This window comes from Oncorhynchus keta, unplaced genomic scaffold (assembly GCF_023373465.1).
Source record: "Oncorhynchus keta strain PuntledgeMale-10-30-2019 unplaced genomic scaffold, Oket_V2 Un_contig_8101_pilon_pilon, whole genome shotgun sequence".
In the NCBI taxonomy this organism is placed as follows: domain Eukaryota; kingdom Metazoa; phylum Chordata; class Actinopteri; order Salmoniformes; family Salmonidae; genus Oncorhynchus; species Oncorhynchus keta.
In genome coordinates this window covers 332,300-360,000 of record NW_026289860.1, presented here as the reverse complement: position 1 = coordinate 360,000, position 27,701 = coordinate 332,300, and the positions used below count along the sequence as shown (strand labels likewise).

Below are 27,701 nucleotides of genomic sequence, written 5' to 3'. Positions count from 1 at the left end.
TCTCTACTGGTGCTCTCTACCACAGTTTCCTAATATAAGATGCTCTCTACCACAGTGTCCTAATATAAGATGCTCTCTACCACAGTGTCCTAATATAAGGTGCTCTCTACCACAGTGTCATAATTAAAGATGCTCTCTACCACAGTGTCCTAATAGAAGGTGCTCTCTACCACAGTGTCCTAATAGAAGGTGCTCTCTACCACAGTGTCCTTATATAAGGTGCTCTCTACCACAGTGTCCTAATAAAAGATGCTCTCTACCACAGTGTCCTAATAGAAGGTGCTCTCTACCACAGTGTCCTAATATAAGGTGCTCTCTACCACAGTGTCCTAATATAAGGTGCTCTCTACCACAGTGTCCTCATATAAGGTGCTCTCTACCACGTGTCCTAATATAAGGTGCTCTCTACCACAGTTTCCTAATATAAGATGCTCTCTACCACAGTGTCCTAATATAAGATGCTGCTACCACAGTGTCCTAATATAAGATGCTCTCTACCACAGTGTCCTAATAGAAGGTGCTCTCTACCACAGTGTCCTAATAGAAGGTGCTCTCTACCAGTGTCCTAACATAAGGTGCTCTCTACCACAGTGTCCTAATATAAGGTGCTCTCTACCACAGTGTCATAATTTAAGGATGCTCTCTACCACAGTGTCCTAACATAAGGTGCTCTCTACCAGTGTCCTAACATAAGGTGCTCTCTACCACAGTGTCCTAACATAAGGTGCTCTCTACCACAGTGTCCTAATATAAGGTGCTCTCTACCACAGTGTCATAATTTAAGGATGCTCTCTACCACAGTGTCCTAATGTAAGGTGCTCTCTACCACAGTGCAAATATACTTCTCTTTTGTACAACTCATTTCTGTCTCCACACCGGGCCTTAATAGCATTGCCAGTAAAGAGTGTTAAGTTTGCCCATAAAGTGTGTTAACTTTGCCATTAATGACTGTTAACATGAACTACTGCCCTCAGCTTTGCCCCTGGAGGCCGGAACTGAATTCTTCCCCCTTCTCCTCCTTCTCTCTCTCTTCTCCCCTCCTCTCTCTCCTTCTCCTGCTTCTTCTGTCTCTTCTCCCTCTCCTTCTCTCTCTATTTCTCCTCCTCATTCTCTCTCTTCTTCTCTCCTCATTCTCTCCCTCCTTCTGGCTCTCCTATTCTCCCTCTCCTTCTCTCTCTCCTTCTCCTTCTCCTCCTCCTCCTTCTCCCCCTCCTTCTCGCCCTCCTTCTCCCTTTCCTCCTCTCCCTGCTCTCTCTCTCTTCTCCACCTCATTCTCATTCTCCCTCTCCTTCTCCCTCTCCTCCTCTCCCTGCTCTCTCTCTCTCTTCTCCTTTTCATTCTCCCCCTCCTTCTCCCTCTCCTCCTCTCCCTGCTCTCCCTCCTTCTGGCTCTCGTTCTCTCTCTCCCTCTCCTCCTCCTCCTTCTCTCTCTCCCTTCTCCTCCTCCTCCTTCTCTCTCTCCTTCTCCTTCTCCTCTCCTTCTGTCCTTCCTCTCCCTCTCCTCTCCTTCTGTCCTTCCTCTCCCTCTCCTCTCCTTCTCTCTCTCCTTCTCCTTCTCCTCTCCTTCTGTCCTTCCTCTCCCTCTCCTCTCCTTCTCTCTCTCCTTCTCCTTCTCCTCTCCTTCTGTCCTTCCTCTCCCTCTCCTCTCCTTCTCTCTCTCCTTCTCCTTCTCCTCTCCTTCTGTCCTTCCTCTCCCTCTCCTCTCCTTCTCTCTCTCCTTCTCCTTCTCCTCTCCTTCTGTCCTTCCTCTCCCTCTCCTCTCCTCCTCTCCCTCCTTTTCCCCTCATTCTGCCTCTCTAACAAACCTCTGGTATTTATACTCTGGCTAGTTGTTCTCACAGGGTAGTCTCCTGACACGAATTGCACTTAGTTTATTTACTGGCCAACTTGTGTTGTGAAAGCTCCTATGTTTTTACAGCCCAATCCTTGATGCGTCTTGTGAGACCGTTTGAGAGTCTGAGTTTAATTTCTTCCCAGTACTGTTACTGTTGAAGTTTGTCGACCGGCCAAGGGGCGGCCATTGCTGGGCCCACGCTCATGAGAAACGACCTCTGTGCACTGCTTTGTGCTCCCGGATGAAGGAACAAGTTCCTCTCTATTCACTGTTGATGAATAGAAATGGCTCTATAGACTCATATTTGTCCGTGTAATCTCCTTAATAGCGTAATTGCCTTGCCCACATGGTAAGTAAGTAGGATGTTTTGAAACACAGGGAATCTTTGTCTTTTTCTTTGGTTTATGTATCTACACCCATGATAGGTTCACTCTCGGTGCAGGGCAGCCATTAACCTCCGGGGGAGATGTGTGATGGTCCTTGACGCTAAGAAGAATGGACAAACAAATATTCTTTCATAATCTGTTAATGAGCTGGAAGGAGTGGCGGCCATCTTGGAAGGGGAGTGTCAATACTTGTGTTATGACAGAGGGACAAGAAACTCATTGTGTCCAATCACAGCCTTTATGTGAGAGGGGTCGCTCGCCAACGGCTGTCGGACCAAAGTCTATGGTGTGCTTTATGTCTGGCACCGAACATTCCTCTCTCTCCCACCTGATATCACTTGTGTATTCTTCACTGTATTTATCTGTTCAGACTCGGAGAGCAAGAGACAGAGGCTTTTGTGTTCAGCGGAGCTGTGTGTCTGACACGAAAGAGACACCTTAAAGTGATTTACCAAGGTTTTCCGCCTGTATAGACGAACAAAGGAGACAGTTGGCTTTCAAAAGATGCTTCCCACCTTTTCCCCCGCAGTAGAAAAGAGAAGCTGAGGTAAATCTGTATAAATCTGGCAGTGGGCACTGTGCAGTGCTAACGGCGCCTGGCGCCGACCTCTGCTCTTCATTCAAAGAAGATGTGGACGGGAGGTTTAACGGTCGCTGTATTGGAAGCAGATACAGGCACCTAATTCAGGTTTTAAAGACTAGTAGAGCCGCATCTGGCTCCTCCTTCATCCTCTGAGGGAACAGCTGAGGGAGGAGAGAAGAGGGTGATGGAGGGTGGAGAGTTGTTGTACTGGCTCCTCCTTCATCCTCTGAGGGAACAGCTGAGGGAGGAGAGAAGAGGGTGATGGAGGGGTGGAGAGTTGTTGTACTGGCTCCTCCTTCATCCTCTGAGGGAACAGCTGAGGGAGGAGAGAAGAGGGTGATGGAGGGGTGGAGAGTTGTTGTACTGGCTCCTCCTTCATCCTCTGAGGGAACAGCTGAGGGAGGAGAGAAGAGGGTGATGGAGGGTGGAGAGTTGTTGTACTGGCTCCTCCTTCATCCTCTGAGGGAACAGCTGAGGGAGGAGAGAAGAGGGTGATGGAGGGGTGGAGAGTTGTTGTACTGGCTCCTCCTTCATCCTCTGAGGGAACAGCTGAGGGAGGAGAGAAGAGGGTGATGGAGGGTGGAGAGTTGTTGTACTGGCTCCTCCTTCATCCTCTGAGGGAACAGCTGAGGGAGGAGAGAAGAGGGTGATGGAGGGGGGAGAGTTGTTGTACTGGCTCCTCCTTCATCCTCTGAGGGAACAGCTGAGGGAGGAGAGAAGAGGGGATGGAGGGGGAGAGTTGTTGTACTGGCTCCTCCTTCATCCTCTGAGGGAACAGCTGAGGGAGGAGAGAAGAGGGTGATGGAGGGGGAGAGTTGTTGTACTGGCTCCTCCTTCATCCTCTGAGGGAACAGCTGAGGGAGGGGAGAAGAGGGTGATGGAGCTGAGGGAGGAGAGAAGAGGGTGATGGAGGGGTGGAGAGTTGTTGTACTGGCTCCTCCTTCATCCTCTGAGGAACAGCTGAGGGAGGAGAGAAGAGGGTGATGGAGGGGGGAGAGTTGTTGTACTGGCTCCTCCTTCATCCTCTGAGGGAACAGCTGAGGGAGGAGAGAAGAGGGTGATGGAGGGGTGGAGAGTTGTTGTACTGGCTCCTCCTTCATCCTCTGAGGGAACAGCTGAGGGAGGAGAGAAGAGGGTGATGGAGGGGTGGAGAGTTGTTGTACTGGCTCCTCCTTCATCCTCTGAGGGAACAGCTGAGGGAGGAGAGAAGTGGGTGATGGAGGGGTGGAGAGTTGTTGTACTGGCTCCTCCTTCATCCTCTGAGGGAACAGCTGAGGGAGGAGAGAAGAGGGTGATGGAGGGGTGGAGAGTTGTTGTACTGGCTCCTCCTTCATCCTCTGAGGGAACAGCTGAGGGAGGAGAGAAGAGGGTGATGGAGGGGGAGGGGTGGAGAGTTGTTGTACTGGCTCCTCCTTCATCCTCTGGGGAACAGCTGAGGGAGGAGAGAAGAGGGTGATGGAGGGGGGAGAAGGGATGGAGAGTTGTTGTAATGGCGTGGCCTTCAGCGCGTTTAAGCAACTTAATATTTTCAGTAATCTGGAGTCAAGACGTTTTAAATAGAACCACATTGTTTAGTGTGTACGAACGCAATCACTGGGGTGGTGGGAGTCTATACCCCATCTCACCCCTTTGATCTGAGCTTGTCCACTAACTCCTATCCAGTGGGAAGTGCACAGAAGCAGAGCTATAATGGAGGACAGCCGGGAGTGGGCTGTTAAACATCGCCCCTCTTCCTTGTCGGTGGATAGGCGCTCGCTGATATTAATTTCCGTGCGCTTGACAGGGGCCATTAGTCTTGGGGAGGAGGCTTGAGTTACGGCGTTTAGGGTGAAAAGATCCTCTGGCGCTGAGGTTTGGGGGGTATATATGTGTTGCACAATAACTTCAACCGCTGGAGAGACGGGAAGCTGCTGCTGGGAGACGGTGGTGCGTGGGAAAGATGGAAGGCTTGTCAGCCAGCCAGTTTCTGATGCAGCAACATGGTCAGACAATTTTATTGAAATCTAATCTGAAATATCCATTTCAGATGGATTTACGCGGGATTCATTCTGTTGAAACATTCCCCATATTACTGTGCACTAGAATCAGTTATCAACGTAGGCATATGGTATCAGTCACAGTTCACAACATGTAAGCTGTTGAAATAAGCTAAGGATGTGCTCTCCCGCTCACTCCATGAGCTTGACACTCTCTCCGAAGCACTGTTTAGGAGAAACTGTCATCTTATTTACACCGAGCTATTTGTATCAATCAAGAGGGGAAACACAACACTCTGAAGGTCCGGCCTGAGTCACGGTCCACGCTCCACGCACCTCGTAAGGCGCTGCTGAAAGCCGTGCCGACCGGGCCAAAGGATCAGTGTGTTTGCTGGCTGTGCTGTAAAACAGGATGTTTGGGTTCACTCCACCAGCTTGCTGCTCTGCAGATGTGCTGAAAGAGCAGGGTGTCCGGCTCTTCCCCCCGCCAGCCAATCCCACGCCTCCTTCTACCAGAGAGAGGGCCTCTGGGTAAAAAAAGTGTCCTCTCCCACGGACTAACGAGCCCTCTGTTGATCACAGACATCTGGCCATGCCAGCAGTGGTATAGTAAGAAGAGGAAAATCACATGCTTCCAACTTTGGCTGTCCAAACCCCTCTGCTCCGTCGGCTTCTCTATGACCTGAACAGGGGTTTGGAGTGTTGGGGAAAAGTTAGAGAGAGACGCACTATCAAATGATTGTGACTGCTTATCCAGATATGAGTCTGGACAATGTGGAGGCCTACTGAATGTGTTCCAAAGCTTCTTGATCAAAATGTCACACTTGGCCCTTTACTTCCACTGCCTTAGGTTTCTTATTCCAGGTGAGGGAGATGAAGCCAGTTTGATGGTTTACGGTAGTGTGGCTGATGAGGAGAACAGATAGGTGGGAGAGAGTGGAACTTCAATTCTCACAGGTGTTCCTATGTAGGCAGAGCCTCTTGCTACAAGGTACCTTATAAAAACCTCAGATGGAATGGGAGGGCAGTGTTATACACTTTAGCTCTGTCTCATTGTGTGTGTGGTTGTGATCTGAGCTCGTGTACATGTGTTAATGTGTGGGTGTGTTAATGTGTGGTTGTGTTAATGTGTGGGTGTGTTAAAATGTGGGTGTGTGGGTGTGTTACTGTGTGGGTGTGTTAATGTGTGGGTGTGTTAATGTGTGTTAATGTGTGGGTGTGTTAATGTGTGTTAATGTATGGGTAGGTGTGTGGGTGTGTTAATGTGTGGTTGTGTTAATGTGTGTTAATGTATGGGTGTGTGTGGTTGTGTTAATGTGTGTGTGTGTATGTTAATGTATGGGTGGGTGTGTGGGTGTGTTAATGTGTGTTAATGTATGGGTGGGTGTGTGGGTGTGTTAATGTGTGGGTGTGTTAATGTGTGTTAATGTATGGGTGTGTTATGTGTGTGGGTGTGTTAATGTGTGGGTGTGTTAATGTATGGTTAATGTGTGGGTGTGTTAATGTGTGGGTGTGTTAATGTGTGGGTGTGTTAATGTATGGGTGTGTTAATGTGTGGGTGTGTTAATGTGTGGGTGTGTTAATGTGTGGGTGTGTTAATGTATGGTTGGGTGTGTGGGTGTGTTAATGTGTGGGTGTGTTAATGTGTGGGTGTGTTAATGTGTGGTGTGTTAATGTGTGTGTGGGTGTGTTAATGTGTGGGTGTGTTAATGTGTGGGTGTGTTAATGTGTGGGTGTGTTAATGTTGTGTGGGTGTGTTAATGTATGGTTGGGTGTGTGGGTGTGTTAATGTGTGTGTTAATGTGTGGGTGTGTTAATGTGTGGGTGTGTTAATGTGTGGGTGTGTTAATGTGTGGGTGTGTGGTGTGTGTTAATGTGTGGGTGTGTTAATGTGTGGGTGTGTTAATGTGTGGGTGTGTTAATGTGTGGGTGTGTTAATGTGGTTGGGTGTGTGGTGTGTGGTTGGGTGTGTGGGTGTGTTAATGTGTGGGTGTGTGAGAATATTTTCCTCAGGTTTTTACTCTAAAGTAGCACTTGGCACCAAAAGCCAGGCTGTTACAGTTTAATAGCAGAGTTGTTTACTCTTTTATACATACCCACTTCACCCCATTTTGGGATGGTTCCTGTTTCCCTCTCGTGTTTTTTACTTAGTGGCATGCCCAACACTGTCTTGCTAACTGGCTTTACGACCAACGGTGCCTGTTTTTTTACAATAGAGGTTACACTATCCAACTTGGGAATGTTGTTGGTCTGAGGTTAGAGCGGCTCAGCTCCTCTGTATAAACTCCACAGGTAGCGAAGCATGACTGAACCCTCTGACTCTCCGTTGAAGACACCGCCGTCAGGCCTATCGGACAGACGTGTGGCCCGAGCGGCCAACAAGCCTTCCGCCCACAGAGTGCACCAGGAAAGGCCAGAAAAGACTAGCTGGAGGGGAAAAAACAGGCTATGAGATGATTAAAGGTGATCCATGCTTGCCAAAAGTTTGACATTTCAGCATTTGGCTGGAATGCAGGCCACGCATCGCAGGCACCCAGTCTTTCATCTGCTCCAGGAGGAAGGAATAACACTGAGGAACAGAGATGTCCTAACATGATTATAGTCTTTAACAAGAAGGAAACGTGCTCAATTAGCTGGGTGGTTCTGTCTGCTGATTAATGCAGCAGGTAGTGTACTATCGTTCTAATCTCCTGCTCAACTTGCCGTAGCAACAGATCTTCACCTGTCTGTCTGTTGCTTGGAAGCTCCAGGTTTAGCTCTGTCCAGGCTCTGGTGCAGGATCAAAGACTTGAGAGGAAATGTTCCCTCCGTCCTTTATGAGTCAATCTAATCTAATGACTTGACTGGAGGAGGCAAAGAAAACACGACTAGAGGACGCCAGAAAGATGCAAGAAAGACTAGATAGATCTGCTTTTTACTACTGCTGAGATAGTTTGCACACTTTGGGCCAACACAGATTGAGTGATTCATTCTTCCTTTGGGTCTCTCAGATGGGCAGTCAGTCACAAAGCTGCGCTAACAAAGATCTATATGTGATGTAATCTTATCAAGAGAGAAAAGCGTGGGGGGATTGTGGGTAATTTTCCACTGTAATTGTCCTGAAGCCCAACGGAGACAGATGTGTTCTGACACAGCAGTTCACTTACTTAGCAGAAATGCTTGTCTGTCCTCTGTGGAGGAGACTTTGCCCTAATGCAACTGGGCTTGAGTGGTATGCAAACTGGGCAAAAGTATGTTTGCGTTGGAAAGTGACACGAGGCTTATGGGCCTGTGATTCACATAGTGTGGTACAGAATATTACGCAGGTCGGGTGAAGCTATCTGGATGCCTAATGCTGGGATTACATCTGCGGTTGTTTCAACACGAGCCTCTGTTGGTATCTGAAACAGTAATATTGGACTGAGGCGAGAGGGAAAGAATTTAAAAATATGTTTCAATACTTGAACACATATTTGTTGACGGTCAATGACGTGGCGTTATGCCCCGCCCACATCATGTTGGCACGCGTTGATGTGCTCCCTGGTTAACCGACGTGCTTTTAGCGTCTCGCCTGTCTGTCCTCATTGAAGATTTAAGGACTGTGCTCCAGCAGGCTCTTAATCAATAAACACATCCTTTATCTTGTATCAGTATCTGCTTTACGTTGAAAATGGTGACATTGCCCCCAGAGTTAAAACACATAGAGCGACAGTTCCCAGTGTAACAGATGGAACTAGGTCTTTTTTCACGGCTCCTTGGCTCTTCATCAAAACATCTTCTACATGCTTTGAAGACCCAGCATAAAGCCCAGCAAGAGGAGTGAATTAATCTCTCTCTCTCTCTCTCTCTCTCTCTCTCTCTCTCTCTCTCTCTCTCTCTCTCTCTCTCTCTCTCTCTCTCTCTCTCTCTCTCTCTCTCTCTCTCTCTCTCTCTCTCTCTCTCTCTCTCTCTCTCTCTCTCTCTCTCTCTCTCTCTTCAGCAAATCTCTCAGTCTCTCGGATCTGGTCAATCTTCTAGATATAGCTCCAGTAGGTCTCACTCTCTATTCTACTGTCATCTCCTTGGATTTCTAACTCTCACACCATTGGCAATATCTTCCAGACTCTTTCTTGGAGCGATTCCGGAGCAAATCTGACCAATGTTGAGTATGTCTGGATCTGGTCAATGTTTAGATATAGCTCCAGGTGGTCCCCTGGTCCTGATTCTACTGTCATTGCCTTGGATTTCATAACTTTCACACAAAGCCATTGGCAATGTTGATGTTACAGACTAGCGTGTTCTTGGAGCCTGAATTGATAAAGAAAGAGCGTAACATTTTGTGACTTTTGAAATTACTTTCACAAATGTCTGGAATCCCAAATATTTGGAGGGCACAGAAAACTCAACGGTGGTCCCCTGGTCCTGAATACTAACAGGTCATATAGAAGAGTAGAGCATGACATGTTTTGATAGTCAGGTCAACTGCCGGGACCTCCTCCTCCCTGTATCTTGGCCTATAAACCCTGCAGATGGTATCTGGTAGCAGACAGCACCTTGCACAGCTTCAGTGTTAACACCCTGACACACACACAGACACACAGACACAGACACACAGACACACAACACACACACACACACACACACACACACACACACACAGACACACACACACACACAGACACACAGACACACACACAGACACACACACACAGACACACACACACACACACACACACACAGACACACACACACACACACACACACACACACACACAGACACACACACACACACACACAGACACACACACACACACACACACACACACAGACACACACAGACACACACACAGACACACACACACAGACACACACACACACACACACACACACACAAACTGACACACAGACACACACACAAACTGACACACAGACACACACACACACAGACACACACACACACATACACAGCACCGCACATGGACTGCGTTTGAATGGGCGAGGCAGATGCAGGCAAGCGTTGTTTAACACAGACGGTATGCCTGCTAGCAGCCCTGGGATAGAGTCGTTTCAAGTGAGACAATAGGTCCAGCCCAGACAGGCAGGGGCAGAGTGCAGGGTTCATGTCCTCGTGTTCAGTGTGAACAGACCTGGCTTGTGGCTAAGCTACGCACTGTGACTGGGCTGGGTGGCTCTAATTGTGGGCCTCTCTGTGACCAATCAGAAAACATACTTCTGTTGACCCCAATATTTCATGATAGTTATTCATATTTGCAACTTAATATAGTTATAGAATATCTAGCTACAATACCATTTTTGTTGTTGGTACACACTTGTTTTACCGTCCCGCCTAGCTAACAAATGTATCTGTTTTCTCACAGTGAGAGAGAAATGTGGATTCTCACCTAGCACAGAAACTTGAATACACCTCTCTGTCCTGACAGTTGTTATGCCCCGGGCTGGCACCCCAGGAACACCTCTTACACCATGTGTGTTTGAGCCCAGGCACTGGGCTTCGCTGTCTATATTTATACAGCTGTGTCTCTCCAGGAGCACGTCAGGTGAAAGGCTCATGGCCGCCGCAGCAGGGTCCTCCGTATCTGGAACAGGCTCCGGTGGCTGCTGCTATAGGGGCTGCAGCCGCGCCCTGCTTTCACAGAAAACATATATTCTCTAGTCTAAACAGGCGCATCAATGCAGCACTGTCTGTGACTGGGAGCTAGCATGCTAATGCTAACCGCTCATGTGGGGGACTGCTGTCGTCTGTACAGTACATTGGCGGTGGATCTCTCTCTATTATTTTCTTTGCTTATGTTGACATCTGCACAGAGGCGGAAACGTCATTTAGGACGAAAAGACAACACAAAGGTCAGTGAGGGGCTTGTTTAAGGAAGGGATGGAAACAAGAGGGGAGAGGCCTGTCTGTGGATCTGCAGAGACCTGAGCTTGTTGGACTTGGCAAGGGTGTCCACGCATTGGCCGATGTCTGCGTGTCCTGTTTGGATAGCCCCTGCACTCCAGCCCTGTAAATAAGAACGGGCGCTGGGACCGAGCTAGTAGTTCCAGGGGCGGCTTCTTGCTGACGGGGAGTCTGTCTGTCTCTCAGCCTAGGTATCATCAGGATTTTGGACAAGTCGGATGATAGATGCGTGGAGGGCAGTGTTTCAGACGCCAGCAGAGCAACACAATGACCTTTGTTTGATAATAAGTTTGAGTTCCCCTCTCAGTGACCGGCCTAATTACAGTACACATGTCTAGGCATGTCATTAGCCCCAGAGGAAACACAGAACAGAGTATACTACCCACAACCCTTATTGGATAGTAGTTTGGAGGGTTTGGATGGGGTTGTAATGGCCTCAGTGGTTATGGTTTACAATGGACCATAATAGAGGTTTGGACTGGGTGGACGAGTTCAGGTCCTGATTGATGCCATCAGCGTTAACCTGGCTCTTTAACTTTTCATTATCTGCAATCCTGGCTACCATATTAGGGGTCAGTTATCAGATGACTCCCTCTACCTCTCCATTTTTCCATCAGCCTCAGAAAACTCTCCTCTGGGGTCAAACGGGTTAATCAGATTTGGGATTGGGCCCGTCAGCACTCCATTCCCTCTCTGTTATTTTATTAAGATTCAGACCATGAAGGAATGGGCTCTGGGACAAGGGTGGATCCAGAGAGGAGAAATGGAGCAACGCTGGCGCTCTGGCGGGCCTGGAGAACTAAGAGACTGGGCTTTGTGGTTAATTAGCCACCGGCTTCTATTGAACGATCCGGTGAAGGGCGAGATTTGTTTTTGACCCGTGTTATTGTTTTGCTTAACGGTGAGGTCATGAGCATTTAAACAACATTCCCGTTTATTAACAAAACGGCCTTAATTAGGAGCCAGGGAAAGAAATAATGATATTTACGCCTGAGTGTTCCCTCTCCAAGGTTAAGATCTAATCACCAGCGCCGTAGCGCCACTAGTCTGAGAACAGCCTTCCTGCCAGAGTGGCTATGGTAACCCTGACTGGTAAAAACTCCCAACGAGGAAAACAAATGGTATAATTCATTTAATTTTCCACTCGTTTTTGACAAACTTGATGTATCATGGTTTTCACTGCCGTTTAATAGGCTTAAGACCTTGAGAAGTAGAGTTGGGATATCACACCCTGAGCACATCATCAAATAGGTCTATCTTCTCTATTCTCTCATCTCCATCATTAACCTAGAGCAAGGCCAGTTCCCTCACCATTAACCTAGAGCAAGGCCAGTTCCCTCACCATTAACCTAGAGCAAGGCCAGTTCCCTCCACCATTAACCTAGAGCAAGGCCAGATCCCTCCACCATTAACCTAGAGCAAGGCCAGATCCCTCCACCATTAACCTAGAGCAAGGCCAGATCCATTAACCTCAAGGCCAGATCCACCATTAACCTAGAGCAAGGCCAGATCCCTCCACCATTAACCTAGAGCAAGGCCAGAACCTCCCTCACCATTAACCTAGAGCAAGGCCAGATCCCTCCACCATTAACCTAGAAGGCCAGTTCCTCATCCCTCACCATTAACCTAGAGCAAGGCCAGTTCCCTCACCATTAACCTAGAGCAAGGCCAGATCCCTCACCATTAACCTAGAGCAAGGCCAGTTCCCTCACCATTAACCTAGAGCAAGGCCAGATCCCTCACCATTAACCTAGAGCAAGGCCAGATTCCCATTAACCTAGAGCAAGGCCAGATCCTCACCATTAACCTAGAGCAAGGCCAGTTCCCTCACCATTAACCTAGAGCAAGGCCAGTTCCCTCACCATTAACCTAGAGCAAGGCCAGATCCTAGAGCAAGGCCAGTCCACCATTAACCTAGAGCAAGGCCAGTTCCCTCCACCATTAACCTAGAGCAAGGCCAGATCCCTCACCATTAACCTAGAGCAAGGCCAGTTCCCTCCACCATTAACCTAGAGCAAGGCCAGATCCCTCCACCATTAACCTAGAGCAAGGACAGAACCCTCCACCATTAACCTAGAGCAAGGCCAGATCCCTCCACCATTAACCTAGAGCAAGGCCAGAACCCTCCACCATTAACCTAGAGCAAGGCCAGATCCACTCCACAAGGCATTAACCTAGAGCAAGGCCAGAACCCTCCACCATTAACCTAGAGCAAGGCCAGAACCCCATTAACCTACAAGGCCATTAACCTAGAGCAAGGCCAGAACCCTCCACCATTAACCTAGAGCAAGGCCAGAACCCTCCACCATTAACCTAGAGCAAGGCCAGAACCCTCCACCATTAACCTAGAGCAAGGCCAGATCCCTCCACCATTAACCTAGAGCAAGGCCAGTTCCATTAACTCCACCATTAACCTAGAGCAAGGCCAGTTCCCTCACCATTAACCTAGAGCAAGGCCAGATCCCTCCACCATTAACCTAGAGCAAGGCCAGATCCCTCACCATTAACCTAGAGCAAGGCCAGATCCCTCACCATTAACCTAGAGCAAGGCCAGTTCCCTCACCATTAACCTAGAGCAAGGCCAGATCCCTCCACCATTAACCTAGAGCAAGGCCAGAACCCCCCACCATTAACCTAGAGCAAGGCCAGAACCCTCCACCATTAACCTAGAGCAAGGCCAGATCCCTCCACCATTAACCTAGAGCAAGGCCAGAAGGCCAGAACCCTCCACCATTAACCTAGAGCAAGGCCAGATCCATCCACTATTAACCTAGAGCAAGGCCAGATCCCTCACCATTAACCTAGAGCAAGGCCAGAACCCTCCACCATTAACCTAGAGCAAGGCCAGAACCCTCCACCATTAACCTAGAGCAAGGCCAGATCCATCCACTATTAACCTAGAGCAAGGCCAGTTCCCTCCATCAAATAATTAGATTCTTAGTTCAATCCATGAAAGCATTTTTGTATATTGAGTGTAGTCGTCATTAGACTATTAGGCTACATGCTCGTGAGACGAAGTACAGTGAGCTCCAAAAGCATTAGGACAGCAGCACATGTTGTTCTGGCTCTTTACTCAAACACTTTGGATTTATGACACAATGACACCAAGGTTAAATGTGCAGACTGTCAGCTTTCATTTGAGGGTATTTTCATTCATATCGGTGAACCGTTACAAATTACAGCACTTTTTGTACATCGTCCCTCCATTTTAAGGGACCAAATGTATTGGAACAAATTGACTTATGTTATATTAAAGTAGTCAAGTGATTAGTATTTGTTCACATATTCCCAGAACACAATGTTTACATCCACCTTGTGACTCTACAAACTGGTTGGATGCATCTGCTATTTGTTTAGATTGTGTTTCTGATTATTTTGTGCTCAAAAGAAGTGAAGGATAAATAATGTACTGAGTCATTTTGGAGTCACGTTTATTGTAAATAGGAATATAATGTTTCTAAACACTTCTATATGAATGTGAATGCTACCATGATTACAGATAGTCCTGAATGAATTGTGAATAATAATAAGACATAATAATAAAATAAAACATGTATTAACTGTAAATATTTTCTGGGGGGTAATATAAAATAACACGTAACCAGCACCTGACCCCCTCCTCTAACCAGCACCTGACCCCCCCTCTAACCAGCACCTGACACTCCCCCCTCCTCTAACCAGCACCTGACACCCCCTCCCCCTCCTCTAACCAGCACTTGACCCCCCCAACTCTGACTCTACTGAGCTACATTGTTGAGGGAAAATGTACTTTCTCTACCTGTGATATGTGGTTGTCTCACCTCGCTATTTTAAGATGAATGAACTAACTAAGTCGCTCTGGATAATGGCAACTGCTGAATGACTCAAATGTAAATGACTGAGAAAGTTACAAATGCACAAGTATCATAACCCCAAGAAAATGTTCACCTCCCCTGTTAATGTAATGGTGCGAGGTTTAATTATTTTATTTTTTTAACATTTTACCTTTATTTAACTAGGAAAGTCAGTTAAGAACAAATTCTTATTTTCAATGACGGCCTAGGAACAGTGGGTTAACTGCCTGTTCAGGGGTAGAACGACATATTTGTACCTTGTCAGCTCAGGGATTTGAACTTGCAACCTTTCGGTTACTAGTCCAACACTCTAACCACAAGGCTACCCTGCCGCCCCCTTGCATGTCTTGGGGGTATGATATTTGTGTGTCTAATTTTCTCAATCATCATTATTCACAATTCATTGAGGACTATGCGTAATCATGGTAGCCTCCACATTCATGTAGAAGTGTCTGCACTTTAACCTCGTAGTCATTGTATCATTTAAAATCCAAAGTGCTGGAGTACAAAGTGCTGGAGTACAGAGCCTAAACAACAACACATGTGTCACTGTAGATGACACCGTCCACTGGAGTCTCATAAAAGCCTTGTTGGCCATTTTTAGTCATGTTAGTGCTGATTCACCACTGAATGAAAAGACTATGACAGACTTTACTTTGGTCACACAGTGAAGTCATGGTGGCAAAACTGTGTGTGTGTGTGTGTGTGTGTGTGTGTGTGTGTGTATGTATGTATGTGTGTGTGTGTGTGTGTGTATGTATGTATGTATGTATGTATGTATGTATGTATGTATGTATGTGTGTGTATGTGTATGTATGTATGTGTGTGTGTGTGTGTGTGTGTGTGTGTGTGTGTGTGTGTGTGTGTGTGTGTGTGTGTGTGTGTGTGTGTGTGTGTGTGTGTGTGTGTGTGTGTGTGTGTGTGTGTGTGTGAGACTCTCTCTCTGCACTTCAGTCAGGTGATAACTGTTGTCCTTTGATCTACCAGCCCATGGCCAGACACAGCAGGTTGGACATGAACAACTTCCCAGTGCCAGGCCGATGACATTGCCTTGTCGACCGCGATGTGCTGTTCACCTCCAACATCTGACCAGGAACACAGAGTCTTTGTCTGTATCCCAAATGGCACCCTGTTCCCTTTAAAGCCCTGGTCAAAAGTAGTGCACTATAAAGGGAATCGGCTGTCATTTGGGAGATAGAAATGAGCACAGCAGAGGCTGGGGGTTATAATTCATCCCTGTTTCCTCTCGAAGTTTGGTCTGACTGATTAGATCTCCATGGTAACGTAACGTGAAAGAAAATCTGCTAGCTGGGAGAATCAAGGAGGAAAAATTATTTCTGGTGACTTAGTCCAAGTGTGAAGTATTTCATTAGGATCTATTAAATCCTGTACCTTTTCATCTGAGTCAAGCTTAAATTGGACTGGGTAATCACCTGGGTAAACACCTACCCATTGACTGGCCTGGGTAATCACCTGGGTAAACACCTACCCATTGACTGGCCTGGGTAATCACCTGGGTAAACACCTACCCATTGACTGGCCTGGGTAATCACCTGGGTAAACACCTACCCATTGACTGGCCTGGGTAAACACCTACCCATTGACTGGCATGGGTAATCACCTGGGTAATCACCTACCCATTGACTGGCCTGGGTAATCACCTGGGTAATCACCTAACCATTGACTGGCCTGGGTAATCACCTGGGTAAACACCTACCCATTGACTGGCCTGGGTAATCACCTGGGTAAACACCTACCCATTGACTGGCCTGGGTAATCACCTGGACTGTAAATCACACTACCCATTGACTGGCCTGGGTAATCACCTGGGTAAATCACCTACCATTGACTGGCTGGTTAATCACCTAAATTGACACCACCTACCCATTGACTGGCCTGGGTAATCACTGACTGGCCTGTAAACACCTACCCATTGACTGGCCTGGGTAAACACCTACCCATTGACTGGCCTGGGTAAACACCTACCCATTGCCTGGCCTGGGTAATCGCCTGGGTAAACACCTACCCATTGACTGGCCTTGGTACACACCTACGCATTGACTGGCCTGGGTAATCACCTACCCATTGACTGGCCTGGTTAATCACCTACCCATTGACTGGCCTGGGTAATCACCTACCCATTGACTGGCCTGGTTAAACACCTACCCATTGACTGGCCTGGGTAATCACCTACCCATTGACTGGCCTGGGTAAACACCTACCCATTGACTGGCCTGGGTAATCACCTGGGTAATCACCTACCCATTGACTGGCCTGGGTAATCACCTGGGTGACTGGCCTGGGTAATCACCTGGGTAAACACCTACCCATTGACTGGCCTGGGTAAACACCTACCCATTGACTGGCCTGGGTAAACACCTACCCATTGACTGGCCTGGGTAATCACCTGGGTAAACACCTACCCATTGACTGGCCTTGGTAAACACCTACCATTGACTGGCCTGGGTAATCACCTACCCATTGACTGGCCTGGGTAAATCACCTACCCATTGACTGGCCTGGGTAATCACCTGGGTAAACACCTACCCATTGACTGGCCTGGGTAATCACTGGCCTGGGTAATCACCTGGGTAAACACCTACCCATTGACTGGCCTGGGTAATCACCTGGGTAAACACCTACCCATTGACTGGCCTGGGTAATCACCTACCCATTGACTGGCCTGGGTAATCACCTGGGTAATCACCTAACCATTGACTGGCCTGGGTAATCACCTGGGTAAACACCTACCCATTGACTGGCCTGGGTAATCACCTGGGTAAACACCTACCCATTGACTGGCCTTGGTAAACACCTACCCATTGACTGGCCTGGGTAAACAGCTACCCATTGACTGGCCTGGGTAAACACCTACCCATTGACTGGCCTGGGTAATCGCCTGGGTAAACACCTACCCATTGACTGGCCTTGGTAAACACCTACGCATTGACTGGCCTGGGTAATCACCTACGCATTGACTGGCCTGGTTAATCACCTACCCATTGACTGGCCTGGTTAAACACCTGACTGGCCTGGTTAAACACCTAATGGCCTGGTTAATCACCTACCCATTGACTGGCCTGGGTAATCACCTAATCACCTAACCATTGACTGGCCTGGGTAATCACCTGGGTAAACACCTACCCATTGACTGGCCTGGTTCAAACACCTACCCATTGACTGGCCTTGTTAAACACCTACCCATTGACTGGCCTGGGTAAACAGCTCCCATTGACTGGCCTGGGTAAACACCTACCCATTGACTGGCCTGGGGTAAACACCTACCCATTGACTGGCCTGGGCCTAATCACCTTGACTGGCCTGGTTAATCACCTACCATTGACTGGCCTGGGTAATCACCTACCCATTGACTGGCCTGGTTAATCACCTAAACCATTGACTGGCCTGGTTAATCACCTACCCATTGACTGGCCTTGTTAAACACCTACCCATTGACTGGCCTGGATAATCACCTGGGTAATCACCTACCATTGACTGGCCTGGGTAATCACCTACCCATTGACTGGCCTGGGTAATCACCTGGGTAAACACCTACCCATTGACTGGCCTGGTAATCACCTACCCATTGACTGGCCTGGGTAATCACCTACCCATTGACTGGCCTGGGTAATCACCTACCCATTGACTGGCCTGGTTAATCACCTACCCATTGACTGGCCTGGGTAATCACCTACCCATTGACTGGCCTGGTTAATCACCTACCCATTGACTGGCCTGGTTAATCACCTACCCATTGACTGGCCTGGTTAATCACCTACCCATTGACTGGCCTGGTTAATCACCTACGCATTGACTGGCCTGGTTAATCACCTACCCATTGACTGGCCTGGGTAATCACCTACCCATTGACTGGCCTGGTTAATCACCTACCCATTGACTGGCCTGGATAAACACCTACCCATTGACTGGCCTGGTTAATCACCTACCCATTGACTGGCCTGGGTAATCACCTACCCATTGACTGGCCTGGTTAAACACCTACCCATTGACTGGCCTGGGTAAACACCTACCCATTGACTGGCCTGGTTAATCACCTACCCATTGACTGGCCTGGGTAATCACCTACCCATTGACTGGCCTGGTTAATCACCTACCCATTGACTGGCCTGGGTAATCACCTACCCATTGACTGGCCTGGTTAAACACCTACCCATTGACTGGCCTGGGTAAACACCTACCCATTGACTGGCCTGGTTAAACACCTACCCATTGACTGGCCTTGTTAAACATCTACCCATTGACTGGCCTGGGTAAATATCTACCCATTCACTTGCCTGGGTAAAACCTACCCATTCACTGGCCTGGGTAAAACCTACCCATTCACTGGCCTGGTTAAATACCTATCCATTCACTGGCCTGGGTAAATACCTACCCATTCACTGGCCTGGGTAAATACCTACCCATTCACTGGCCTGGTTAAATACCTACCCATTCACTGGCCTGGGTAAATACCTATCCATTCACTGGCCTGGTTAAATACCTACCCATTCACTGGCCTGGGTAAATACCTACCCATTCACTGGCCTGGTTAAATACCTACCCATTCACTGGCCTGGGTAAATACCTATCCATTCACTGGCCTGGTTAAATACCTACCCATTCACTGGCCTGGGTAAATACCTACCCATTCACTGGCCTGGGTAAATACCTACCCATTCACTGGCCTGGTTAAATACCTACCCATTCACTGGCCTGGGTAAAAACCTACCCATTCACTGGCCTGGGTAAATACCTACCCATTCACTGGCCTGGGTAAAACCTACCCATTCACTGGCCTGGGTAAATACCTACCCATTCACTGGCCTGGCTAAATACCTACCCATTCACTGGCCTGGGTAAATACCTACCCATTCACTGGCCTGGCTAAATACCTACCCATTCACTGGCCTGGGTAAATACCTACCCATTCACTGGCCTGGGTAAATACCTACCCATTCACTGGCCTGGGTAAATACCTACCCATTCACTGGCCTGGGTAAATACCTACCCGTTGCAGAGGCCACATAGAAAACGTTGATACCTTCATAGTTTTAGATAATTCAACATCAAAGCAAAAAGCCACAAGTACTTTGGAAATATGAACTACTACGATATATCAGATCAACCTCACTTTAACTTCATCACGTTCGGTGTTCTTGCTCTTGAGTTTCAGCCATAGTGCTGTTATGGTACCGTAGACTTACAGACTGAGGGCTGCCGAGTGTTCCTGTTTGATCCAGCCCTGCAGGAAGACACTTTGATGCTACCTGAGAGATGTGAGATGTTGAATACCGGCCTTTCTCTTTGGAAGACAGTAAAGTCTGTTCTAGCAGATGAAACAAAATACATCCTGAATAGAAAAGATGTCAACATTGGGTATCTGTTCTGTGTGTGTGTACATATGTGGGGGTTTCTGAGTGTGCGGGCCTGCTTCCATCCGTGCGTGTGCATGTTTGTGTGGATGAGAAATCTAGTGTGTGCATGTGGTGGCATGTGTATATAGTTGCCTAAAGTGTGTTGTATATATGTGTTTGTGTGTGTATAGTCATGGAAACGTATACGTTGACATGCCCTATGACAGACCCTCTCCTCTGAAGTGTCCTCCAGCAGTGGGGTTGGGTTCCTTGGAGAGACACCTGCAGAGTCTTGCCCTGGAACAATACACCCCGTCATCCATATCTGTCAATCCCCTAACGCTGATCTGAGGCCTGTGTGTTTGAAGTCTATACCGTGGCTGGAGAGCCCTGATCCTCAGCCTGAGAAGACTAGGGCTGTGTCACAAATGACACCCTATTCCCTACATAGTCACTATGTCCTCATGGGCCCTGGTCAAAAGTAGTGAACTATATAGGGTGTGCCATTTTGGAGGCAGACAAACACTTCCTCCAGACAGACACATTTATCTCTCTCAGAGTCAGATAGGAAAGCCACTGATAACCTGGGCAGATGAGATAATACATTAACCATAAAAACACGGTATGCTTCAGCTAGAACCTGCTGCTGGGATCTGGTCCAGTACCTGTTTGGAAGGACTCCAGCTCACACTGTTGCCTTTTCATGTTTTAAATCAAATGAATCATGTTTAACCTTTATTTTAGAACACATTCTTATTTACAATGACGACCTACACCGGCCAACACTGGGCCAACTGTGCACCACTCTATGGGACTCCCAATCACAGCCGCTTGTGATACAGCCTGGATTCGAACCAGGGTGTATGTAGTGTAGTGATGCCTCTAGCACTGAGATGCAGTGCCTTAGAGCCCACGTTGTTTGTGGGTTTAGTAGTTTCTATGTTCTCATGGTAACAACCCAATGTTGCCCAAAGGTGGGTGACTGTAAGAGAACCTGAGGAATCAGTGAGGATTGTACGGTCACGGTGTAGGTTGAAGTTGCTCATAGACGCTGATCTTGGGTCAGTTGTGTATTTAGGCTGCCTGTCAAACACAATGGTATTACAGTGTTTGTAGCATCAGCATGTGTATGTTTAGACAACTCTTGGAAATGCCTCCCCTGTAAGACATGTGCTCTATAAATACAGTGTGATTGAATGACTGAAAACAATCCTATCAGCATAGCTTGTGGTTCCGTAAAGACTACAAATCAGGGTTACAACAGAGAAAGAAACAGCCTTCATCCCCCATAATCCCTGTGGTCAGTGTAACCCTGTTGTGCTCTCTCACTTTAAATCCTTCCGTAGTGTGGAGTGCCAAGCCAGAAAACCCTTCTCTGAGGCCTGTGTTGTAGTTTCCCAGAACATAGAGCTTTCACCACATTCTAGGAGCAGGAGGATGAGTAGGAGGATGAAGAAGATATTCAAGAAACTATCAGTGGGAGCTAGCTGAGGTCATGTGAACGGAAAGGCTCGGAGAAGGGAAGTTTGATCAAGATTAAAGTTAGAGGATGAGGGTTTTGCCAGTATATCTCCTCTTTCCCAAGGGTTCTGATGGACACCATGTGGACACTTCCAGGACACTGTTTCAGCTCCCAATGGCTGAATAACTGTGTGGTTGTGTTACGGTCAGCTCAGGGCCCAGACAGGAACACGCCGTGCCCAACCTGGTCCAGGCAGAAACCTCTGAGGAGGAGGCTGTGTCGTCTCACCACAGCACAGCTCAAGGTCTCCCGCTCAGCAAGCAACACGACTTTGCGGCAGAAAAGTTGTGTCAAAGTTGTACGGGGCTCTCAAGGTCTTTGGCACGCTGATACTGACAATGCGTAGATGGCTGCGGCTGGGAGACAGATGCTTGTTTCTTGTGTGGAAAAGAGACAGAGGGAGAAAATGAAGACAAAAAACGAAAGCCAGAATGACAAATGACAACAAATAGACCAGAAGAAATAAACAAAAGGAGTAAATAATTATGAAAGAGAGTGTGTACGGTCGGGTTCGCAAACATCTTATGATCTAATCCCCCTCCCGGTTACAAAGATCCTGGGAGATGGCAGGCAGGAAGGAAGCGTTATCTGTGGGATGTTACTGAGTGGTGATGCACCCGGGTCATTAAGGATAAGCCGGGGAAGGAACTACGTCTCCTCCTCCTGCTCCTCCTACTCAGTTACCGTGGTGACAGTATCAAGGCCCTACTAATCCACTGACACACTGAACAGATTCCTATCTCCTCCCGGCTCTGTATTCAATTAGCCGTGCCTGGTTGTTGAGAGATAACCCAAGATATCAAGGGCCCAGTAAAACAGTGGGGGCTGTGTGTTGAGTTGTGGAGGAGTCAAGGTGTGTGATGAGGGATAAGAGGAGAAGTGGAGAGGGTACGACATCGTTGACAGGTGAATAGGGTGCGTTAAAGTGCTAGGGACACTGCAGCATGGTGATGTGCTTGATAGTGCACTGTAGTACAGACACTCCACTGCCAACAAACTAGTGCACTCCAGGAATGGTCCTTTTGTTTGAAGGAATCACATTGCAGGGAATGTTATGCTGTATTCATGTGTTTATAGTGCTATACTGAAGGAAATCACACTCAGGGAAATAGTTACTCTCCTGTTGCTCTCCAGCTCTAATGACGTTTGACAATTACAGCTAGCGTCATCCGTCGTTCATCGCTCCCTAATTGTGTTTACCGGCCCGTCTGAGGTTGTTTGTTCACAGGCGTGATTGTCATCTCTCGCTCATACGCTGACACGTGCTCTCGCTCGCGCTCCGAATTCCCCAGAGAGCCGTATCCTCTTGTCACAAATACAAATACCAGCTGGTGGGTTGACTGTTGAGCTCAGGAGCCTAAATATAACTTTTTGCACAGGGCCCTTTCACGAGCACAAGCCAAACACATTAGACATATTCCACAGCAATGTCAATATATACACTACAACTCACATTTCATTCCTTTTCCACGGCCGTTCCATAAAGTCAATGGGATTGGCGTTTAAAAGGGACTTTGAAGTGCTTTTTCTGGCCCTAGTTGCGTCGCATTTTAAGTACAGTTTTCAAGGGCCACAGGTTTCAGGGGCCCCTCGAGGGTCCACAGAGTGGTGGGCGGTCCCTCTACCCTCCATATACCTCTGCGGAGGTGGAATAAATAAAACGTTTCCCGGAGGAGGTCTCTCCCAAAGAGACCACCCCGCCTCTCTCTCTTAAACACCTAGGAATCAACAGGCTTGTCAGGGTGGGAGCGAGTAGCGCGGAAAGGAACCTTCCAGACCATGATGTTGCCATTCAGAGCCATCATGATGAGGGTATATCTAATGAGTGTATCTACTGAGTGTTGCTCAACCCTGCTACAGAGCTCATTGGAAGGCCAGGGATCTCCTTTATATCTCTGTAACCAGGTCAAACCCACTGAATAGGACTGTAGACGGACAACTTGGGTGAAAGTTGAGTCTTCGAGGACGGCAGCTGCTTCATTGAAAAGTCCTTTGAGTGTTGAATGGGTTAAAAAGGAAAAGGGCAGAATGGCAGCCTGTCCTCCAAGAGAGGATGGATGGTCAAGTCATTCCTACAGACAGAGGGTTATTAGCTGTGGGGAGTGAGTTAGAGATACGGACAGTGTTTACTAGGAGGGCTTTACCCAAGGCCACATACCTGGTGTGTTTGTAGAAGGGGGATCATTATTTATTTGACCCCTGTGGAGTCACTCTCTGGGTGTGGGAACCAGCAGCAGTAGTAAAGCATTAGCGGTGTTATGAGCTAAACCACTTCCCATCAAGCCTGTTGAAGGGATAGTGCACCCTCATTACACAATGACACATTGGTTAACAACCAATAACTAAACCAAAGCATGGATCACTGTCTTACAGGGTAAGGAAACACAAATGTTATTTTTGTAGTTTGGGTGAAATACCCCTTTAAGTTGTGAATGTGTGCGACGTCAGATAATCTCAGTGGGAGAGATGAGATGTGTTACAGTGACGTGACCGGTATGGCAGGGTAAGGTGTGAAAGTTGAATGCCTTGTCAAAGGGACATCGATGTTGGTCTTCACTGGGGTCTAGCCAGCCTACTATGAGGTATTTGTTTATAATGGCTGCAGCAGTAAACTATTCTGCTGTGTATGGTAACTCCATATATGGGAGTGAGTGCAGTGGGACCTGGTCCTTTTCCCAGCAGTGACGTCTTGTTTATGTGCTGACTAATGGTGCAGTCTGTGGGGCGTTATCTGTGTGTAACTGGGGCTCTAGATCAGGTCAGTCTGTGGGGCGTTATCTGTGTGTAACTGGGGCTCTAGATCAGGTCAGTCTGTGGGCGTTATCTGTGTGTAACTGGGGGTCTAGATCAGGTCAGTCTGTGGGGCGTTATCTGTGTGTAACTGGGGCTCTAGATCAGGTCAGTCTGTGGGGCGTTATCTGTGTGTAACTGGGGCTCTAGATCAGGTCAGTCTGTTGGGCGTTATCTGTGTGTAACTGGGGCTCTAGATCAGGTCAGTCTGTGGGGCGTTATCTGTGTGTAACTGGGGCTCTAGATCAGGTCAGTCTGTGGGGGCGTTATCTGTGTGTAACTGGGGCTCTAGATCAGGCCAGTCTGGGGGCGTTATCTGTGTGTAACTGGGGGTCTAGATCAGGTCAGTCTGGGGGCGTTATCTGTGTGTAACTGGGGCTCTAGCTCAGTTGGTAGTCATGGGGCTTGTAACGCCAGGGTAGTGGGTTCGATCCCCGGGACCACCCATACGTAGAATGTATGCACACATGACTGTAAGTCGCTTTGGATAAAAGCGTCTGCTAAATGGCATATATTATTATTATTATCAGGTCAGTCTGTGGGCGTTATCTGTGTGTAATTGGGGGTCTAGATCAGGTCAGTCTGGGGGCGTTATCTGTGTGTAACTGGGGGTCTAGATCAGGTCAGTTTGGGGGCGTTATCTGTGTGTAACTGGGGGTCTAGATCAGGTCAGTCTGTGGGGCGTTATCTGTGTGTAACTGGAGGTCTAGATCAGGTCAGTCTGTGGGGCGTTATCTGTGTGTAACTGGGGGTCTAGATCAGGTCAGTCTGGGGGCGTTGTCTGTGTGTAACTGGGGCTCTAGATCAGGCCAGTCTGGGGGCGTTATCTGTGTGTAACTGGGGCATCTAGATCAGGTCAGTCTGGGGGCGTTATCTGTGTGTAACTGGGGGTCTAGATCAGGTCAGTCTGTGGGCGTTATCTGTGTGTAAGTGGGGGTCTAGATCAGGTCAGTCTGGGGAGAGTTATCTGTGTGTAACTGGGGGTCTAGATCAGGTCAGTCTGGGGGCCAGTTATCTGTGTGTAACTGGGGGTCTAGATCAGGTCAGTCTGTGGGGCGTTATCTGTCAAGTAACTGGAGGTCTAGATCAAGGTCTGTGAGTATATGAGAACTTGCTGACCCTCTGGAAAAGTCCAAGTAGAAGCCGTAGTGTCTGCACGTGTGAGGAAGACATAGTGAATGTGCTATCAAAGCAGAAGACAATACTGCAGGTGTTACCATTGGCATGTCATCCTGTTGCATAAATCCTGATATCACGTCACTCTTCAAGTAGAGCCAGCCGTCCCCAACAAGAGGAGAGAGGACTGTAGCGTACAGCCTGATATCACGTCACTCTTCAAGTAGAGCCAGCCATCTCCAACAAGAGGAGAGAGGACTGTAGCGTACAGCCTGATATCACATCACTCTTCAAGTAGAGCCAGCCATCTCCAACAAGAGGAGAGCAAAATATCACAGAGAGGCTCCAGTTGTCTCTTCATGCTGTCGCTCTGGTCTTCTGTGACTGTTCAGGCACTCAGGCCCATGTCTTCTGGTTGGCTCAGAGGGGTGTATGTCTTCTCTCTCTCTTTCTCTCTATTTACCATCTATCATCTCTCTCTCTTATTCTTTCCCTCCCCTTTCACTCGCTCACTCCTTTCTCCCCCCTCTCTTTCTTTCTCTCTCTTTGGAAAATCCTCTGTATTACAGGGGTAAGATGAGTTTTGTGGTGAAAGGGTCATTCCCCCTGCGGCAGCAAAATATCACTTTCTCCCCACTGGGGGAAGAATGACTGACAGGGACCACAGAAACCAACGGAGCGGGTTTAATATTTCAGGGCTGTATAGATTTAAAACCTTTATTCCAGAGGACTGTATCATTTACAAAGCATTCCCCGGATTAGCATTTTTTTTTATCGGTCAAAATGACTCATAACTTGGGCCAGCGAGGGAATGTAACGTCGATGGTCGTCGTTTGGTGATTTAGTGTCATTTTCTGAGAGAAAAATGTCTGAAGGGGCTTTGCGTCTGCTTTACGACATGGAACGTTTCTAGGTTTGGTGATAATTAGTGGTTGGTGGCTCTTCTCTGAAAATCATCAGGCTCTTAAAATATATGTTTTTAAACCCCTTCAAAGCAGCTCTGATTTATGTCTGATGAATGATTCTGGAGCGGCCAAAGCACGCGTGTTCAAAAAAGGTTTGAAACCCTTCGGCTCATCACCCGGTGGAGAGGTCGGAGTGACCTCAGATGGTGGACGGCAGAGAGGAGAGACAGAAACAGAGGGGGAGACGGAGGTAGAGGTCGGAGAATACAGAATACTAATTAATAAAGAGGGAAACGAAGAGAGTGATTTACACGGTTAAAAGAAAGATGGCGGAAGGGAACGCTGGGAGATTTGAATTCACCTTTAACCTTTTTAAATATGTTGGCTGGAGTTTTACTGTTATCTATTGCCAGGGACGGAGAGTTATGACATAGGCCAAGTGGGACTCTGAAAGACTTTATCCAAGGTGTTGGTGTTACAAAACATGTTTAATAGTGTAGAAACAAAAATGCACCGTAGACAACCGCTTCCTCTTTTCTCATAGCTGAGAAAGACATCTCCTATCAATGCAACCTCATTCCACTACTATTTTCACTTAATCACCCTACATTTACACCCATGTCATTGCAGTCAATCTAGCTAGCGAGTAAAGGCGTCAGTCCTTACTAGGGTACCCTCCTTTATAGCCAGTTATAGCCCGTCGTCATGAATGTGTTTTTCCCTGCTCTACAGCTAGTCAACCACACGATGCCTCTCTTTGTAGATTGTGACCCACACGTCATGGCTATTAGGATGCACTGTTGGGTAGCGAGCCACTGGTCACAGCAGAACCCAGTCACAGCCCTATTTCCACCCACGCTAGCAGAGGCACAGAAACACACTGGTAGCATTCAGACAGAATGTGAGTTCCATATGGCCCCCTATTCCCTACAAAGTATACTACTTTTGCCCAGAGCCCTATGGGAGCCCTATGGGCCCTCATCAGAAGTAGTGCACTGCATAAGGACTAGGGTGTAATTTGGGATGCTGACACAGACTCAGCCTGACTGATTGAAGATCCCTGTTCCCTAGGAGAGTATTAAAGAAGCTAGAGTGCGAGTCAGTCAATACACGGTGTACATCACATCTACCAATATCAGGGACCCCGTCGTAGAGAAAAGAACCCTGACAGTTAGAGAGTTCTAGCTGAATGTTAGTGAGAATCCTCCCTTCTACACCGTAATACCCTGACTCCACGTGCCACATATTGAGATGCTAAATCAGAAACACGTACTTGGAAATAACCCTTCTCCTGTTCGTTGCCCCCTTTTTTTTATGCCCTAAAGAAACCAAGCCCCTGGAAAATCTATTTCTCCCAGACAGACCACGTCTATGTCCCAAATGGCACCCTGTTCCCTATGTAGTGCACTACTTTTGATGAGGGCCCATAGGACTCTGATCAAAAGTAGTGCACAGTGTAGGGAATAGGGTGCCATATCGATGCAGACAGGGCAGGCAGGATCCCGCCTGCGCCGCTCTGAGGGCCAGC

General features: G+C 47.9%; 3 long non-coding RNA genes and 1 pseudogene across 5 annotated transcripts; 2 read left to right on the top strand and 2 right to left on the bottom strand.

The window, feature by feature from the left end:
- LOC118379495 (neuron navigator 3-like) overlaps positions 1 to 27,701 on the top strand; it is a 276,779-nt pseudogene that overhangs the window by 20,766 nt on the left and 228,312 nt on the right.
- Positions 11,127 to 12,626, bottom strand: LOC127926720 (uncharacterized). The gene is made up of 3 exons (XR_008124935.1): positions 12,600 to 12,626; positions 12,373 to 12,403; positions 11,127 to 12,002 (listed from the first exon to the last, which is right to left on the bottom strand). It is a non-coding gene; the product is annotated as an uncharacterized LOC127926720 (long non-coding RNA).
- On the bottom strand, positions 12,693 to 13,355 carry LOC127926721 (uncharacterized). The gene is made up of 3 exons (XR_008124936.1): positions 13,288 to 13,355; positions 13,099 to 13,161; positions 12,693 to 12,790 (listed from the first exon to the last, which is right to left on the bottom strand). It is a non-coding gene; the product is annotated as an uncharacterized LOC127926721 (long non-coding RNA).
- Positions 24,076 to 24,923, top strand: LOC127926719 (uncharacterized). 3 transcript variants are annotated; one of them, XR_008124933.1, is made up of 6 exons: positions 24,076 to 24,167; positions 24,214 to 24,307; positions 24,355 to 24,401; positions 24,450 to 24,495; positions 24,729 to 24,774; positions 24,868 to 24,901. It is a non-coding gene; the product is annotated as an uncharacterized LOC127926719 (long non-coding RNA). The 3 variants fall into 3 exon arrangements; XR_008124932.1 differs by lacking the exons at positions 24,450 to 24,495; positions 24,729 to 24,774 and having other exon boundaries at positions 24,821 to 24,923; XR_008124934.1 differs by lacking the exons at positions 24,450 to 24,495; positions 24,729 to 24,774 and having other exon boundaries at positions 24,868 to 24,902.